This window comes from Curcuma longa, chromosome 1 (assembly GCF_044706935.1).
Source record: "Curcuma longa cultivar G26 ecotype Majalengka, Jawa Barat chromosome 1, ITB_CL_G26_1.1, whole genome shotgun sequence".
Classification (NCBI taxonomy): Eukaryota; Viridiplantae; Streptophyta; class Magnoliopsida; order Zingiberales; family Zingiberaceae; genus Curcuma; species Curcuma longa.
This window is the reverse complement of record NC_133861.1, coordinates 22355762-22373588: the sequence shown is the minus strand read 5'-3', so window position 1 is coordinate 22373588 and position 17827 is coordinate 22355762. Positions and strand designations below refer to the sequence as shown.

At 38.4% G+C, this 17827-nt stretch overlaps 3 pseudogenes; 2 read left to right on the top strand and 1 right to left on the bottom strand.

The window, feature by feature from the left end:
- Window positions 1–371: 371 nt before the first annotated feature.
- Window positions 372–9948, top strand: LOC141829526 (protein EMSY-LIKE 3-like; annotated as a pseudogene).
- A 1057-nt stretch (window positions 9949–11005) lies between these two features.
- LOC141812427 (uncharacterized) lies at window positions 11006–11687 on the top strand (annotated as a pseudogene).
- Window positions 11688–15666: 3979 nt separating this feature from the next.
- Window positions 15667–16970, bottom strand: LOC141812540 (serine/threonine-protein kinase UCN-like; annotated as a pseudogene).
- Between the last annotated feature and the right edge of the window lie 857 nt (window positions 16971–17827).

Below are 17827 nucleotides of genomic sequence, written 5' to 3'. Positions count from 1 at the left end.
CCAATCTCGACGTTTCCCTTTAGCTTCAGAGCTTCAGATCCATTTCCGGATCTCAACAAAGCGATTTCGACGCCGCGAGAGGGTTTTGCTTGCGGGTCACCCTTCACGGGCTCGATCGACTCCAAAATCCTCTCGGCAATCTCGCCTCCCCCTCCGGGCGACGCCGACGATTGCTCGAATTCCCCTCTCGGGCTTGCAGTCGCGGCTCGAATCCGCATTCCCGTGCTGGATTGATTCGCTTCTGGTGGTGATCAGGCGGAGCATTTGCTCGAGGCGGATCGGTTTTTCTACCTGCTACTCTTCTTGACAGCGGTTTCGGTGATTTGGAAAGGTCCGTTTATTCGGATCTTTGTCGGTGTGGGAGTCTGGCGATGGATTACGGGCCGACGGATAGCAGCGGTGAGTCGCATTTGTTCATCTCGTTTCGAAATTAGAAATTGGTCCGATTGTTTGGGGGTTTAGAGAGTGAATTCCCGTAAAGGGCATTAATTTTCGGACACATTGCAAACGAGCTGAAGAAGCTATCTGTAGATTTGGAGTCAAATGGCTTCAAAACCTTTCACTTGGATAGGGAGTCCGATCTACGATTTTCAGTTTCATCAAATTTTAGATAAAATTTTCTCACGTGTCTCTCTAGCTGCTGTAAAAGGTGCTTTATTGCTTCGCAATATTGTCATATCTTCCGACTTTCGCAGTTGTCTTGATCATCACTATCTTCGTCAAGCATTTCATCAATTTTTAGATAAACTCCCGTAGCTCTCTTGCTGCTGAAAAGGAGCTTTCGCAATCATCTTCAATCATCATCCTCGACAAGCTGTGTTTGTCCCAAATATTTAGGATTAGCTATACATCTTATAATTTTATTGAGTTTTATGGAAGGTTACATTGCTAGTAATATTCAAATTAATTATTTTTTATTTCATTAATTTACCCCCTCTATCTCTTACATCTTCCTCTCTAATTGATTCATCAATTTCAATTGTAGAATCTAGTTCTCACTTTTGAATATGTCAATATCATCTCAACTTATTTTCCTTTTATTATCTACTTGGCTATACTTAATTGCTCCGCAAAAGAAGCATTTTTGTTTCATCTTTCCTGGCATTTGAAATACGTTTCTTAAATGTTTTATCCCATGATGGTTTAATCATTCTCATAATTTCTCTTATAGTAAATTCAAACTCCATTGGCTGTTAAACCTCCACTTACTTTCATGTATGCAAAATTGTTAGTTAGCATCCTCATATGTATCAAGTGTGACAAATGTAAAGCTTAGGGAACCCAATTTAAGTCGTTCGAATCCAATCTGAACCTAATGTAGACCCAATTACAAATAATTTCTCAATAAACATATAATTTGGGTCAATCAAAGGCTTATTTTTTACAATACTATACAGTGGAATACAAAAATATAACTACTAAGTAATAACTATTCAATAAATCATTGAAGATCATAATGTTCACAGCCTTCCTATTACTATGCCTCTGATATATCATACGGTGTGTAATAAAATGAAACTCCAAGAGCTACTTATATCCAGATATTGTACCTATGCTAGTTCAACTTGTAGTTGTCAGCCAAGATATATTGATACACATGCGAATCAACCTGTTACAAATTTACAATACCAAGCAATATTTACTATGGGGATGTATTGTATTGATCTCACTTGTATGCTACAAGTATTGATGTTCATCCAATACAAAGACACTCATCCTTGCATCTCTAGAGATTCTTACTAATAAGACATTCTGAGTTATTTTTACTCTTTCCGGGCTAATTTCTAAACCAAAATGATTACTGACATTTTAATCCTTTTCTTGCACCACCTATTTTTTCCCTTATTATCCCACCTTTAATTTTTACTATGTTTGCTGATGAATAAAAATGAGGGAGCATTGCACATAACCTGCTTCCATATGAAGATGCAATTGATAATTTAAAATTCCTTTTTGACATTTGAAACATCATGTTAAATATTTCTTAAGAGCGTTAGTTTGTTAGAATAATCGTCAACTGTTTCTCTTGAGCCATCACTCATCATTTTCAGGCTTCTAGTGCAATCTCATTATTTCATAAACACTGCAGGAACTGATGATGATCTCCCACCATATCTTCAAAATCCTGGTGCAGCTGCAGAGCCTGTGGCTGCTGGTGGAAAATCTACCATTGGTGTGCTTCCTCACTCCAGGGTACAAAATGATATGGAGATCCTAATACATGAATTTGAGCAAGAAGCCTACTGCTCTGTTCTTCGAGCGTTTAAGGCCCAATCAGATGCTATTACTTGGGTAATCATCAAGACACATGCAATCAGTTTTTTTTGTTAACATTTAATACTTAAGATTGATATAAACAAATATGTTTCTGCAGGAGAAGGAAGGTCTGATTACTGAATTGAGGAAAGAGCTGAGATTAACTAATGAGGAACATAGAACTACTACGCAGAGTTAATATTGACAATGATGTTAAGCGTATAAGGTTTGTCTTTAAAAAAATTTCACAATGATTTTCTTAAACTTATTGATTGTGGAGGAATATCAACTAAAATGCTTGACAAAGTTTTTGGTTTGTATCCAATAAGATGTCACCATCCCCTAATAATGCAAGCAAAGAAAATTTAGATTTTATTTTGGCAAGATCTCCTTTTAGGAGGATTAGCTTTTGGGGAAGTGGTAATGTTGGTAATTGGCTATTTTGTGTTGGATTTTATCCCGTTTGGTGGTCTTACATGTTATTTGTGACATGCGGATATGTGGCATTAAGAAAATCAAACCTAATAAGTGATTTAACCAATATGGAGGGTTTGAGTTATTGGATGTGGAAGATTTATACGTGTAGATCCCGCCGAATCATTATCATTAATGGTTGATAATGGATTAGGTCATATATATAGGGCATGGTCTCCGTTGGATTAAGTATTCTGATAGATCTCTTCTCTCTCCATCAGTTGTGAGATTACTATGCTGTCAACCTAGTTCCCTTCGGGAAGACTGACCCCCTTGCTCTCCTCTTCTTCAGTAAGATTTCTGACTTTGGGGGACAACACACAAAAGAGATGATGACTTTTCCGCTGCAATCGGGTTCATCGTCTTACCTTTGTATTATTTTCTACTATAGATATCGATGAAACTAAATCTCTTGTTATTTTGTTTTCCTATATTTGAGTTCATATTGTTTTAGAATTCATACGGTTAGGAAAATAATTTACCCAACAAGTGTTATCAGAGCCATGATTGTTTCGTCGTTTTCTATAACGACAAAGTTAGGATTTTTGTCCATTTTGTTGTTTATGTGCTAGATTCGATTTTTCTAGCACAAAATAATTTTTGTTCGTTGAAATTCTTGAAAAGAAAAACCTAGGGTGGCGACATTTGGAGTTTTTGCAAGTTTCGCGAAGAACACAAAGAACAGCGATAACCATTGCCTTTTTTCTGTTTTTTTTTTTTGAAGAAAATCACCATTTGGACCTAAGACTAGGGTTAGAGTTTTGGCGCACCACAACCGTGTTGAAAAACACAACCAGGCCATGCTGCACAACATGGTCGTGCTTCCAAGCACGACCTGGCCACCCTTGTGTAGCGTGCTAGGGGTAAAACGCGGGTCTGGACACGACTCGTGCCAGTGGACACGGCCTGTGCCAGCGAACACAGCAAGGCCGTGTTGCATCTTGCCTTCCGACACAGCCCATGCCAGCATACATGACTTGTGCCAGTGAACACGACCTATGCCAGCGAACACAGCAGGGCCGTGTTGCATTCTAGCCTTCCGAACACGGCCCATGCCAGCAGACATGACTTGTGCTAGCGAACACGGTATGGTCGTGTCGCGTGCTAGTGCGCACCACGAACGTGTGGAGCCTGCTCATCTTGAGTGTTGACTATGACTGTGTTATGTCTTGGAAACATAATTTTCGGATCTCCTAGAGTTTTCTTGAGTCTAGTTATACACTTGCTATTAAATTGAACTATTGTATCAACCTAAAGGAAGACACCTTAGGTAGGTTTAATGCATTTGTGTCGGTAGACGTATATTTATGTTAAAAGTAATTGACCCTAAGGAAAATTCCTTTTAAGTCAGATATATGTTTAAGGGTAGCTTACAACTACGGAATAATTTTTTTGTTTATTCGGATCATACACTTAATATGTCGACCAAAGAAAGACATGTTACGTACTTAATGAACACAAACATTCTATTTTGATATATTGTATGTACTTAAGTTCAAAATATTCATGGGTATCTTGTTTATTTTTTGACCATGTGAAATAAATTATCATGATTTACTACTACTATTTAGCATACGGTGCTTGTAAATATGATATGAAATTCATTTTGGAATCATAAGGTTAGATCATGATTTGCTACTGCAATTTAACATAAAGTGTTTGCAAATATAATTAGGACTCTTTTGAGTCATTAGGAGGACCAATTGAAAATTGACATGTACAGATAACATTTCATATAATTTTCATACTGCATATCCATATCTTAATCTATGTCATTAATAAAATTGATATTGTGATTATTTAGGACTTATTGCATTCATATTCTAGTAATTATGACCTTCCTTATTAGTCTTATATCAATGGAATTAATGGTTTAGATTATTTTTTGGGGTATTTTATACCCATAAAGTTCGACATTATTGGTGACGTTAACTAAGATTTAATTGTATGTCATATACAAATCATATATATCCCAAGTGGAAGACTATTGAATTTTATCAAGTTTGGTGGGCTTACATGTTATTTGTGATATGCGGATATGTGTCATTAAGAAAACCAAATACATTAAGGGTGTGTTTGGTTAAGTTATCATATATAGCCTCGGTTATGTGATTATCAGGTAATCACATAACCAAGGTTATAGGATATAAAACATAACCTAATGTTGTTTGGTTCAACTTATTTATTTGGAGGAAATAAAACATAACCAGTTTAACATTTGCTATATTACCCTTTATTCAATTAATTTATAAAATAAAATAAAATAAAATTAATTAATAATATTAAAATTAATAATATTAATGATGATAATAAATTGATAATATATAAAATAAATAAATATAATTTATTTATAATTTTTTAAATTTAAAATAAATTTATATATTTTTAATAAAATAATTATTTAATCAAATAATTCGTTAAATTAATAAATAGAATTCATTAATTTTATTTTTTAAAATTTAAAATAAATTTATCTATATTTAAAATTTTGTTAAATTAATAAATATAATTTGTTAATTTTATTTTAATAAAATAATTCATTAAAATAATTATTTTAATAAAATAATTTCTTAAATTAATAAATATAATTCATTAATTTTATTTTTTAAAATTTAAAATAAATAAATAAATATATTAATAAAATAATTCATTAAAATAATTATTTTAATAAAATAATTTCTTAAATTAATAAATATAATTTATTAATTTTATTTTTAAAAATTTAAAATAAATTATCTCTTTTAAATTTATAAATATTTAAATTAAAATTTATTTAATTAATTAAATTTATTTCAATTAGGTTTCACAGTACATTCAATTAACTCAGTTTTAAAATCGGAAGGTAATTATGGAAAAATAGGCTGGCAAGGTAATCACATTCCCGGATTATAACTCATTTGCTGATGTGGCGATGATGCTGCATTACTTAGGAATCGATTATAACCTATATCAAACAAGGAATCCTGCGGAAGAAGACAGAGAGTAAGGGGGTCACTCTTCCGAAGGAACTAGGTTGACGGCATCATAATCTCTCAGCTGATGGGGAGCGAAGAGAACTGTCAGAATACGTAATCCAACGGGGAACATACCCTATATATATGACTTAATTTGTTATCAACCCATTAATGATATTTGTTCGGGTTAGCGGGATCTACGCATGTAAATCTTCCACATTCAGTAACTTCCCTCCATATTAGTTAGATCACTTAGGGGACGTTTGGTTGAGGGTTATCGTTATCAACTAATATGGAGGGAAGTTATTGAATGTGGAAGATTTTACATGTGTAGATCCCGCTAACCCGAACAATTATCATTAATGGGTTGATAACAAATTAAGTCATATATATAGGGTATGTTCCCTGTTGGATTACGTATTTTGACAGTTCTCTTCACTCCCCATCGGCTGAGAAGATTATGATGCCGTCGACCTAGTTCCTTCGGAAGATCATTCCCCCTTGCTCTCTGTCTTCTTCCGCAGGATTCCTGGATTTGTGGACAGCACACAAAATAGACGATGGCTTTTCTGCTGCAATTAGGTTCATCGTCTTACCTTTGTATTATTTTCTGCTATAGATATCAATGAAACTAGATCTCTTGTTATTTTGTTTTCCTATATTCTATTGTTTTAGAATTCATGTGGTTAGGAAAACAATTTACCCAACATTTCGATGTCAAGAAGATTGGTATCTTCTAGTTTAGTAAGAATACCTTTTAATTTGATACGAGTTTAATGAGACACTTGCATTTCCCGATTTGCATTATTTGGTTTTTAGTATCATTAGGGTTGAGTCTATAATATTGGTGTTGTTCAATGTACTGGAATATTTTAGTTAATAAAATTCCAATTTGATTAATCTTTGTGTGAGATCATTCTTTCTTTATGTGAGACAATTATCACTTTGCTTCATCAATTTCGATATCAATTCTCTGTGTAAGCTTGTCTCCTACTTTACTGTTCAATACTCCATCCTAACCTTTGATTGTGGGTTTATGGTCCAAATTTGGTGCTATATCACCTAATTACTTGTAGATGGATATTTATATATATATACTGAATTGTATTCAACAAATATCCTAGTGAGTTAGTGCCAACTATGCATTTTGGCTCCATTATAAATATTCAGTACGATAGTAAACTTTCCTATGTTCTCAATATTTCCGATAATACTATTGCCATTAATCTTTTGCACCAAGTACAGACACTACACACATCAATTATAAGGGAAAGGGCAGCTGTAGGTGATGCAATTGACAACTTTCAGTTAATTTCTATCATTTAAATTATTAATTAATTGTTGTATCTTATTTCTTCTCTGTATTTGGATTTATTTCTCAGAATATGGAGAATCCATCTATCATCTCAGTGTCGACAATGTCATATACTGTCATTTGTCTCATTTTATCCAATCAATTATATAACTAATATTGTCATACAGCTATTATGGCTCACGTTCATTTTCCTACAAAGGATTTTAACCTTGCACTTATGTAAATTATTGTTGAGAAAATCATGTTATCTTTATATTTATGGATTTATATCTTTCTTTTTATTTCACCCAATTGTTTTCCTCATTTATAAGATGGTAGTGGAAAATGGTCTAGTGATAAAACAAATAATTCACCAATATTTGAACTTTAGCCCAAATATTGTAATATCATTTTGAATAACTTCTAGAATGATATTTATTATTTATGTATATGTATTAATTAAATTTTCAGTGCAAAAGACCTGTCATACATTGTTTAAAATGTAATAGCTATAATATTAATGTAATTTTGCACAATGCATGGGTTATCCACTAGTTAACCAAAAAGCCTGATGCATTGTTAGGGAGTGGAGACAGGCTTGTGGAGTGCAATCTAGCTTAGTGAATAGTGTTCAAACTGCACTTGATATGATTCCCAGCCCCACTCTTTCAGCTTCTAAAAAAGGCAGAAGACATCAAACTGGGCAGCTGCTTTATCTATGGGAGGATCTCTCGTTGTGCTCCACCCACAACCAGGTGCTATTTCACTACATACATCAGCTGCAAAACAAGGAAATAAGGCAGGCGCCAGGGGCAAGAAGACTAAACCTGTGAGTTAATATTTCGTGGATTCATGTTGATGGAGATAGTTTTCCTGTTACTATTTTCTTGCTATTGAATAATTTTTCCTGCAGAATCCTCCTGGTTCAATTGGAATTGATCAAGTTAAGAATATAGCAGCTGAATCTGCTGATGTTGCAGCAAATGCTTCATTGGTTGGACAGAAAGTAATGACAAGATGGCCATATGACAATAACTTCTATGAGGCTGTTATAACTGACTACAAAACTCATGAGGTTGATTCACTGAGTAGTATGCATCTACTATTTCTCTGAAAGAGCAGCAAATAACCAATGTGCTAATGTCATGCCATTATCAGGGTTTACATGCTCTTGTATATGATCTGGACACAGAACATGAGACATGGGAATGGGTCAATCTCAATGAGGTAATGTTTAGTAATGACTTGGTTTTCTGTAGTTATGCCTTTTGCTTCTTGGAGTTCGGCACAATTCGATTACTATGCTGGTTTTATGGTCTGTTTCCTTGGCTTGTGCTGTGTCATTTATCCAAGTAAAATGGTCTGATAACTTTTATCTCAAGGTCAACTTTCTCCATTTCCTTTGTTATGCACAAAACCAGTATTTTCAGAGCAATGGAATGCTGATAACATAAAAAGTTTGACCCTTGTCTTCATATTTTCAAATCTTTCAATTCCTTGATTTTTTTACTATTTGTGAAAATATGGTTGATCCATACTTTCAAGAAAATTGGTGCCAATCCAAATTAAGAACAAACAACCTTTAATATCAAACTCACTAACCAGCTAAACAAGCTTAAAAAAATAAAAATTTCAAACCATCAAACAAGTTTGAATTGATATCTTGATAACATCTAAATGATGCAAACTCAAACTCATAAAAAAAAAAAAAAATCCAGTCAAGTTTGTACAATTGTTTCAAAGTTTGGTTCATTTTAGATTTGGTTTGGTTTGGATCCTTTGCAGCCCTATCTATTTTCTCTCAACAACTTCCTGCAATATTAAAATAAAGGTTGTAACTGAAATAAAAAAAGAATAATGAAAATTATCCATTTCAATAAACTGGCACAAGGTAAACTTTCATTCATTTGGCTGCTTTCAGCAGTCTTCACTCAGATTACATTTTGTGTTCTTATTGGCAGATTGCTCCTGAGGATATAAGATGGGTAGATCGTGAGCTTGGTAAGTACAAACCAGGAGACCGCCATCGACTTGGTAAGAAGTCAAGCCTCAACGGTGCCATTCCAGGTGTCGGCAGGGGAAGAGGATCAAAGAACCGGTTCAGCAAGGGGTACCATCCCGGATCTTCAAAATGGACCTGGGAGAAAGGATTCCCAAAACATTAAAATACTAGATATAAAAGTTATTGTCAAGGATGTACGTGAACAGATCATTACATTTGTTGAATTGCAAAACAAGTCGATGTCTAATGCACTGTTTCACTTTGCAGGTGGAGAGAATTCTTGACATTAGTCCTCCAGATCATCAAGAGATTGAGAAGGCAAAGAAACTTCTTAAAGTAAAGAGGAATTCTACAAATAAATTTTAGTTTCTTTGTGCCACTTGTACTTACTTCAACTTGTGTGTTCATGGCATTTCTACAGGAACATGAGCAATTACTGATTGAAGCAATCACAGAGCTTGATAACATTTCTGATAGTGAAAACGGTAGTGCATTTTACTTAATCACTCAGCCCTCCAAACTTTTATAGGATCGAAACATGTTAAGATCACATACACTTTGAATGCATCCTCCCAATTCATCTGCATCTGGAATGGAAGTTCAATTATTTGCATGCGCAAATGGAAATTCTCTTAACCGCTTTGTTTTAGACTTCTAGTATTACAAGTAGATTTGGTTTACCCTCTTGATAACACAATTGACAATTTGTTCATAAAGCGAGAATGTTATCCTTGCTAAGTCGATAGATTTTTAAATCAAAATTTTCTATGACACAGAGGAAGATGACCAATTCTCCCATAGACGAGCCAGGGAGCGAGGCATGGCATGGACTGACTGGCCACGCGGACAAAAACAAGGATTTCATTTCCCAGGCATGCTGGAAGGCCAAGGAGGTTCTAATGGCGATCACATAGCCAGGAGATGGTATTGCATCCAACTATCATAGAGATGAATTCTATGGGATATAACATTATGCCTGACAATCTATTCACCAACAAGACTACAAGGATGATCATTGCTTGCATTATCAAAAGTCGGATGAGTAAATTCAAGTGGCCATCAAATTAAATATGGGACCTTGGATGCATTGATTCAAGAAGGGCTGCCTCCTTCGGAGTCAGCTGGAGTTACTCAGTTTGATGATGGCCTGAAATACTGGCACCATCAAATCTTTCTGAAATTCCTTCTTCTTTTTCACACTCTTGCTATTTTTCGAGCTTGAGTCGATTCGAGGAAGCAAATTTGTGATCCTTGGTCATAAAAGCTCAGTGTATTTACAATATGATTCAATATTTTTCATCCATGTCTGGTGGAATGCTTCATGCCTTTTTCTTGTCACATTTGTATAATTATATTTTATTAAAGGGGTAAGAAATATGACTTATAAGCATAATTACTATGATGTAGTAGTCACTGTTTCGTTTCTTTTCTCTTCAGTAAAAGATGGAATTTGTCATTTCAATGGCTCCATACGATCAGCTCCACGACCATCTACGAGGAGTCGTTTCTTTTTTCCTAAATTGATTTAAAATTGCATTAACTTAATTAAAATTGTTTAAACTTATTTAAAGATATGTAATATTATTATTATACAATTTTGGTAGAAAATAAAAAAAACTTACTCATCCAAAGTTAAATTACTAATAATTATATCATTTTTATTCTAAACAAGGAATTGTCTTGCAATAACATGATAACTAACATTTTGTAGTTAAAAAACTCTAATTGCCTTGACTATTTTCATCAAAATAAACAAATCCACGTGGCACACTTAAGTGTTACATTCAATGCTTAATGAAGTTGGCTGTGAGGCAATAAAAAAAATATCATGTCAATTTGTAATTTTATATACTAAAGGGACTTTTTAGAGAAAAAACAAATATGATTTTGAAATATTATTCGGGCTTCATTCCTTTGTGCCGGCCCAATTGACATTTAGAACCCGGCCTTGTGCCAGCCCATCAAAAGGTGGCTGTTTTTAATTGGTTCAGTGTCGAAGATTGAAGGCACTCTCGAGACGCCCTGAAGAATCTGATGGCTCCTCTGCCATCCAAGGCGATCGCCGCCGCGGCTGGGATGGTACGCGGCCGGCTGAGGGCGGCCGTTCGCACGAGGGGCGGCGGCGGGGAAGGCGCTAGTCGGTGGACGAGCCCGGGACCGAGGAGCGGCCCAAGGGTTACCTCTTCAACCGGCCGCCGCTGCCCCGGGGGAATCGAGGAAGTGGGAGGACTGGGAGCTCCCCTGCTACATCACCTCCTTCCTCACCATCGTCATCCTCGGCGTCGGCCTCAACGCGAAGCCCGACCTCACCCTCGAGACCGGGCCCACCAGAAGGCCCTCGAGCGCCTCCAGCAGCAGGAAGCCGCTGCTGCCGATTCCGAGTGATGTGGTGGAAATCTGCTGCCCGCACTTTCCTGGTAAACGCTTCGTCTTGGATCTCGTCTTTTGTTCCTAAGAAGAGATGGAACAGTTTGGAGTTTCACGTTGAATAATTTATAGGGATTCCTATATTTTGATATAATTCTTGCAAATTCTGCAAGATGGGAAACTTGGAAATCCTCAATCTGTACCTTTGGATGCTATGCTTTAGCTTTTGTAATTGCATATCATTTTACCTTTAACAATGAATTTGTACAATGGTTTCATCTGAAGCTGGGATAAGTTAATTTGCTTGGAATAAGTTTTTAGACCTATGCTTCCGAGATCAGTGAGTTTTTCATATATTTTTTCAATGTATTCCGTGTGTATACCATCGTTATGCTCCTTACTTATTCTTTAGTTCTACTCTCATTCTATGTCTATTTGGAGGCACTGAACTACGGGGGAAAGGAAGAAAGTTTGGAAGTGGGAAAAAAAGAATGGAATTAATTTATCTTATTTCCAGTAATTTTTACTCATCCTATTTGCTTTGACAGAATCAAAGGGAAGTAAGTAGAATTGCATTTAAGCTGGACTTATAGATTATTAGAGCCAAATTTTCTTTCCTTCATTTCTCGCCAATTTATGCTGAATAAAATGGAGGACTTGGAAGGAATTACCTTCCTTCTTCTCTTCCTCTAAGTAAACAGTGGATTTCATTTTAATTTTCTCCAATTGCTTTCCTTTCTTCTCATCATTGTTTTAAGAACTCCCCCACATATGCTGCTTATGCAATGACCTAGGTTTTGAACACTACTGCATAGCAACAACATATGACATCTGCAATCTACATGACTACAAGGCCAGTTAAAAAAAAAAAAAAAATCTTATTTGGTTCATTCGAACCAATTCTAGAAGTAGCAAATTGATTTGAAATATTATTAGACTCTAATTAGTTGCTTGAAAAAGTGTTAAAACACTTATTTTGTGAGCAATAAACACTTTAGATATGTATAAATACTTCTATACGATCTATTGTAAATGCAAATTTATATTGATTATCATATTTCTTGTATTTTCCATTGTTGATTGGCATGTGTGTGTGCGCATGCGATCTATTTTAAATGCAAATTTATATTGATTATCATATTTCTTGTATTATGTGTGTGTGTGTGTGTAATCTATTTTAAATGAAAATTTATATTGATTATCATATTTCTTGTATTTTTCATTGTTGATTGGTGTGTGTGTGTGTGCGCGCGCGTGATCTATTTTAAATGCAAATTTATTTTGATTATCATATTTCTTGTATTTTCCATTGTTGATTGGCATGTGTGTGTGTGTGTGTCATAGATGAAATTTGGTACATGTATGTTAGTTATTTTTACAAATATAAATATTTTGTAACATTCTTAGAACCAATTGCATATGTCCTTGCTTACTGCTTATGCAGTTATACAATGGATTGATCGCATACCGCCTACATATGTTGTTTGAAACTTTTGCTTCTCATTTCCACCCAAATAAGCACAAAATAAGAATCATATGTGAATTAGAAATTTCTCAAGTAGAAAAACATGCAATGACTAACTAAAAGGGGCAGTCTTAAGGGTTCGTTAGAGAATCGAATCGATAGTTGTTGCATAAGTTGATCAAGGTAGTGTGCATTCGTGAAACCTACTCCACAAGCAAATGAGAGAGATTTTCTCTGTAAAGAGAAATAGGTTTTCCTAATCACAAAGAGAACAGGCCAATCCCGTTGGATCATCGATAATTTACACCAGCAAACCACAAAACTTTTCCTTCACAATTTATTTGGGCTGGGTCATACAAGAAAGTTGGTCCAAGGGATCAAAATATATACTCTTGTCAATCTGTTCAATGTATATATAAATATCTGAGCCTCTTTAGTCTTGATTGCTTCTGCCAATCACATACTCTCATCCTCATGCCATCATATGCCTCATCATTATTGCTCAGCTCACTGGATTAATTTTTCCCTGTTTGGTTGAAGATCCATTGTCTCCTGTCATATTGTCTTTCTTGGAAGAATCTATATTGGATTGGTAAATCCCTTACATGGTCAAGTCACATCTCTATGGGGAGGTTTAACTGTGCAAGAATTTGTATATTGAAGTGAGTCCAGATAGGGGGATGCCAGAATCTGTGTTTGTTTAATAGTTTTGATGACTTGAAGTTATTATTATCATGCTGTTGTGCTTGTTGGACCCAAATTTTCTTGCCCTCTACTTCCACCTTGTTTGCGTGTAAATAAAATGGAGGATTTGGAAGCAATTAAGTTCCTTCCTCTTCTCATCTTCCTTTTACATAAACAACCATATTTCATTTCATTTTCATCCAATTCCTTTTGTTTCTTCTCAGTTCCACCTATGTTAAGACAGGCAAAAGTGATATTGTTAACTAGCAAATGCTCAAGAAAGTAAATGGTTAGCTAAAAGCATTCTCAAGAGTTTTGTTTTGCCAATGTATGTGGAAGCAAGCTCCCATTTCAGGGTTAGTAGTCTGAAAATAGAAAATAGATAGTTATTGTAAATTACAATCAGGATAACAAGGCATGCTTATGAAACCTACTAATTTACAGGAAAATTGAAGACAGATTCTCTGTGAAGAGAAATAATTGGTTACAGTCATATTTCCTTATCTGAATTCCAAAGTGAGAAGTTCACAAGATCACTCCTTTGGATTGCCCATAATTTTAAATGGTCCGAGCTATCAAACTATATACTCTTGTGAATCTGTCAAATGCATAATTGTAATGCTTAAGCTTCTCAATTTCTTTCACCCAATCGCATGTTCACATCATGATTGTTCGTCCACTATTTGGATAATTTCCATTTGTAACTTTGGACTTCTGCCATGCTTGGAAGAACCTATAACGGGACTGGTAAGCCCTCAACATCGAACAACTGGCATCATTGAAAGGGAGGATTTGTTTTATGAGAATTTGTATTGAAGTGAATGCAGACAGTGTTCTGCAGGATGATGCATTTTACAGAGATTCCATTAACATTCAAACAATGGCAAGGGCGAACTTGTTAAAGGACAAAGGAAGAGGCCGAGTAACTGCCGCTGCTGCTTGATTGTGGCAGGAAAAAACAGGGCGGGCGATAGAGATGTTTATGAAACAAGCCATGCGACGGCGGTTGGTTGGTGTGCTACCACGTCCACTTCATCTTCCACCCCTTGCCTTGCTCGTGACCAACACTGTACTGCGCGTCACCACAACGCAACAAACAAGACCTGCGAAGAAGAAGCTGCCATCGTAGCCTAGACTGAGAGGCTTGTCTCGCGCTGTCAATCTCCGCTCCGTCCACATCGCCGGCGCGACTGATGAGGTACGCAAGTAACATGTTACAGAGCCACAACTTCGCCTTCGCCTTAGCTTTCGCCTGTTTGTTGCCCATGCATGTCAAATTACGCACCCAAAAATAATGATAACTGATGTGGGGGGAAAACAGACTCAACTTAGGACTCAGAGTTTGGTCTGCGGACCTAAGGGCGGGGTTGCGTAATCATGGCCCGACCTGAACTGAGCCCGAAGGGCTACCCGGCTGGGTGGACCGGCGAGTGGGGGAGTTGTTTGCTCACATTCTGTGGACGTGAGCAAACGTACGAGGAGTGAAGCACCCAACTAGAGATGACTCAACCCTTGTCGACCTGTTTGTGATGACCTATCTCGAGTCTTCAAGAAGTCGGCCCATAGCTCGATCTCAACCGAACCGGATCAATAACAGCGACAATAATTCTCCCCCTTAAATGTATGCTGATTTCTCCGGGACCTCCTGCAGCACCGGGGTCCGGGATGGGAATAGAACGCAAGGGAGGAACGAGGAAGGAACATGCGATGCTCGTCGGTCGCTTTAAATTATAAAATTCCATGGACGACGACGCCTAAACGGTCCCTTTGGCTTCGTCCGCCAGGCTCTCTCTGTGCCATCTCGCCATTTCATTATTATAATTACAATCTTTGGAACGTGAGATCTGTGATGAAGAAGGTTCATTGTTCGACATGTTATCTGTTCGAACCACTGATAGATAGCAGACAAATAAATCATGAATTATAGTTTCGACTGTTTAAGATCCGTTGCACTCAGTCGACGGTTGTTTTATTTATGAATGAAAGCTTAGTGATTAATCCCAATTGATAACTAATTTTATTTTAGTTTTTAGTCATTTTTATTATTTGTACAGAAATATGGTAAATTACTAATTGACCCTCGCACTCCGGTTTTATTCTGGCTAAGCCATTTATTTAGATTATCCTAAAAGGGTAAAAAAAATATTCAAAGTTACGAATCGAGGCGCCGTCAGAAGTCTTCCCACGACTCCGACGACCTTGAGGGCGGCACCGCTGGCTCTCGTTGCCGGAGCCCTTTAAAGTAATCGCGCACGTCGAATCCCATCGCTCTCTCCTGCTCCACTTCCTGTTCCTCGTCGATCACCGGCGCCATGAAAGGAGGCCGCGCCACCTCCGGGAGAAGCTTCCATTTAACTCCATGGAAGAAAGGGTGCCCCTTCACTTCCTCCGCGCCGCCAGTGAACCCTAGCCGGCGCTCCGGATCCTTGACCAGGAGCCGCTCTATGAGGTCGGTGAGATCCGTGCGCCGCCGGCCGGGGAACAATAGGCGGCCGCGTGAGGACGTTGCGGAACGTCTCCTTTCGGTTCCGCCCCCGGAAGGGCGTCCGCCCGTACGCCAACTCGTACGCCAGGATCCCCAGTGCCCACCAGTCCACCGCGAAGCCGTGCCCTTGGCCGCGCACCACCTCTGGCGCCACGTACTCGTCCGTCCCGACGAACGAGAAGGACCGCTCGTCCCCGTCGGAATGCGAGATGGACGAGGAGCTCGTCCTACGGCGACCCGCCGGGGAGACTCTGGCCAATCTTGCTTGCTTGATCTGGTTGTCCGCGGCGCCGAGGGAGAACACGCGAGTGAGCTTCCGTCGGGGACGGCGGATGTTGTCGGAGGGAAGTGGAGGAGGAGGGAGGAGGGAGTGATGGATCTGGGAGGGAGGTGGCGGGACAGGTCGAAATCGGCGAGCATAATGTGGCCGGAGGAACGGAGGAGGATGTTCTCTGGCTTGAGGTCGCGGTAGGCAACTCGGATGGAGTGGAGGTGGGCGAGGCCGACGACGATCTCGGAGAGGTAGAAGCGGATCGCCGCCGGGGAGAACGCCTCCTCGTCGGAAGGAGAAAGGGAACGGCGTAGCGCGTGGAGGTCGCCGCCGGAGCAGAAGGGGATCGCCCAAGCGAGGAGGTCCGCGTCTCGACGCAGCCGAGGAGGGTGGGGAGGAACGGGTGGGGGTAGGGGTGGTCACCGGGAGCGGCGGAGAGGCGGGAGAGGAGAGCTCCCAGCGGGCGCGGCGCAGGGCGTGGGGCTTGGTAGCGGAGCGCTTGTCGAACACCTTGAGGGCGAAGAGCGGGGGGAGGCGGTCGCCGGTGGCAGCACTGACGAGGAAGACCGTGCCCATTGCTCCCCGGCCCAGGACACGAACCGCCCTGATCCGGTCCAGATCCAGCGCCACCTCATCGTCCATTTGAATTTGGATCAGCCTACACATCATGAGCTGCAGGTGTTGTGTTTGATTGTTTGCCTCAATGGTCTCTGTTTCCACATCTCACTCAATGCTTACTCTTGTTGTAGCAGCAGCTGTAGCTTCCTGTCTAATTCCTTCTATGTTTCGTTTGCTTATATAGAGCAGTGGAAGAGTGGAACGATCTGATATGATACGATATGACCCTGTTTACTCGTACGTTCAAGTCGGAGAAAATGACAGTCTCGTTTCTGCACTCCCTTCAAGTTCAAGGTAAAGACAGCTCCAGTTTCAATGGCAAGCGATCAGGAACTGACAACCGGTAAGAAATATTCAATTTCCTCTTTTACCTTTAGCATTTTAACAATATTTTACAAAATTACATACGACCATTCATTGATCCCACTGCATTATTATCTTCTGGAAGTGTATCAACTTTTACCTGAGAATAAATCCTAGAGACTTGGATATTGCTTATCGAATTAGGTGACAATTTAGAATGCCAAGTTTCATGATGAAAATTAAGTTTGATAAATTAACAAGTGAGGTTTGCTAGGGGATACATGGACTAACGTAACTAACTAAGAAAGGGGCAAACTAGAGGCACATGATACTTTCACAACCCAGTTCACCTTCCTGTAAATGAAAAAAATAGAGCAGCAGGTAGAGGTGCTAAAAGGGGTTTACTGGTAGGATACTGTCCAAGAATGGGCATCTTTATTACCGGGTTATGGCAGGCTCAGTGTCTACCACAGCCAAGATCAGGTCTGACCCATTTGACATCTCTAATCTTAGGGATCATGTATGTCAAACTGGCCACTAAAGTGATATTAGTTAGAATTTTTTGTACAGGTCGACAAATCAGCACAACCTGTATATACATGTTTGCTTTGTGTGATACGGTTGGTAATTTGAGTACCTGACAGAGAGATTTAG